The following is a 2,580-nucleotide window of genomic DNA, read 5'->3' as shown; positions in this document are numbered from 1 at the left end:
TAGCAGCCCCTCAATGGATGCTTTTTAAAGATGAAGAGATAGAGGCCCTGAGAGTCCATGTGGTCTCACAGCTAGTTGGGGGAGACACAAGAGGAGAATGGAGATCTTAAAGGTTCTTTTCTCCACCCCAGGCTGCCTCCATACAACTTTTATTCCTTTTCCTTTGTGAGACAAGAACAAAAAGCTGATAAGAAGCATCCTTATGGTAACCAAATGAGTCTGCCAAGTGACAGGAGACAGGAGTGCCTGTAGACAGCTGCTGAGTTATTTTCTCATAACCTCCTTTCCATATTTGGAACCAGCCTTCTTCCACCTCCACAATTAGTCAATGTGAGGAAACAACAACAACAACAACAACATATTATGTGCTAAAGACCCAGAATCAGGATGAAGGATTCTGGGAAGCAGTGCACAGAATGTTCCTGACCCCTGTGCATTTTAGAGCCTGTCTCCTAACCCTGGAAGCACGACAGCTTAACAGAGATAGGGACAAGGTTTGGGAGCAGCTCCTAGAATCTTAGAATCATTGAATCTTAGAAACTGAGAGTTGGAATCTTGGAATTACAGGCTCTCAGAGTTGGAAGGGATCTTGTGGTCCCTACGACCATCATAAAATGATAGGTCTGGAGAATATATGGTTCAATTCTCTTATTTTGCAGATAGGGAAACTGAGTCCCAGAGAGGTTAGGTCATTTGCCTAAGGTCAGACCAAAAGCCATACTCGTGTCCCACCCAAGTAAGAATCTTTTCCACAACCTAGGCTTTTAGAGACAGAGAATTTTATAACTGGAAAGAATCCTGGTAGTCATCTTGTCAAAGTTTTTGTGCTATTCAGAAATCCCCTCTACAAGGTACCACACTGATGGTCATCCAGTCTTAGCTTGAATGCTTCTACTGATGGGGAATTCACTACCAAACTCTAATAATTTTAGCTAGCACGTATATAGCACTTTAATGTTCACAAAGTGCTTTACAAATATTATCTTTTGATCTTTACCACAATCCTGGGAGATAGTATCTATTATTTCCCTCATTTTACAGATAAGGAAAGTGAGGTTAAATGATTTGCTTAGGGTCACACAGCTGATAAATATCTAAGGTGGAATTTGAACACAAGTCTTCCTAACATGAGGCCCAGCATTTTATCCACTGAACCACCTATTGCCTGTCAAGTCCTGGCATGGCATCAAGCCCTTCTCTTCTGGTTAATCTTTTTTTGTTTGTTTTTGTTTTGTTTTGCTTTTTGCAAGGCAATGAGGGTTAAGTGACTTGCCCAGGGTCACAGAGCTAGTAAGTGTCAAGTGTCTCAGGCCAGACTTGAACTCAGGTCCTCTTGTACCCAGGGCCAGTGCTTTATCCACTGCGCCACCTAGCTGACCCCAAGCCCTTCTCCTTACACAAAGCCAACCATGCTACTTAGGTCTTTAATCAAGTTAGATCCCTTCCACTCCCATCTTCTCTAGCAGCACGTCCCTTTAATTTCCCTTCCTCCTCTAATCTTGTCTCTATTTGCTCCTTGCCTACAAAAAACCCAGCCTCCTATCCTTTAAAAAAAACAAAAAACAACAACCTTCATGTGACCCTACTCTCACCCTATCATCTCACATCTCTCCTTCCTTTTACAAAAAGCCCTCTAAATTCATCCCCTTCATTTCTTCTCCTTCCACCCCTTTCTGAACCCCTCAATCATGAGATCTAGCTCTGACCTCCCCATTCAACTGTGTTTTCTCTTACAAAGATTTTTTTTTTCCCCCCGGGGCAGGGCAATGAGGGTTAAGTGACTTGCCCAGGGTCACACAGCTAGCAAGTGTCAAGTATCTGAGGCCAGATTTGAGAAAGATTATTTAACAATGTTTTAATTGCTAAATCCACTGGCCTTTTCTCATTTCTCATCCTTCTCAACCTCTCTGTGGCCTTTGACCTTGTTGGCCACCCCCTCCTCCTGGCTACATCCTCTTCCAGGGTCTTCAACCAGTCTAGTTGGGAGGGTGAGAATCTATTGTTGAAGGAAATCCAGAAGTGTTAGAAATTCAAAATGTCATAGCCTGAAGGGATCTTGAAACACGGAAAGTCAGAGCCTGAAGAAACCTTAGATCATGGGATGTTAGAGCTGTTAGGGGGTTTGGAGAGCATCTAGTGTATAGACAGGAAACTGTGGCCCAGAGACGTTACCTGACTTGGTGAGGATCATACTGTGGGTATAGAAGCAAAAACTAAAACTTGGCTCTCCCAATTCCCAATCAAGGGTTTTGTTCTACTATACCTTGAGGTGTTGCCCGATGGAGGACAGTTACCCAAGGGATACTTGATGGTTTAAGCAACTTAGTTACACTACAGTGTAAAGAAAGAGGCCAAGACAATGGCTCTTTGGAGGAGACCTACCATTAAAAGCCTCCTTTTAATTATAACACATTTCTAGTCAGCCTCCCTCCCCCATGGAATATAAACTCCTTGAGGGTGTGGAACATTTAGTGTTAATTTTTATTTTTTCAATTAGCAAGGATTTACTTTCTCTCCTCACTTCCCTTTCCCCATTAAAAAGGAAGACAGAAAGAGAAGAAAAACAAAACAAAAACAAAA

This window comes from Dromiciops gliroides, chromosome 2, assembly GCF_019393635.1.
Source record: "Dromiciops gliroides isolate mDroGli1 chromosome 2, mDroGli1.pri, whole genome shotgun sequence".
Taxonomy (NCBI): Eukaryota; Metazoa; Chordata; class Mammalia; order Microbiotheria; family Microbiotheriidae; genus Dromiciops; species Dromiciops gliroides.
The sequence above is the reverse complement of the archived record's forward strand: the minus strand, read 5'-3'. Positions refer to the sequence as shown.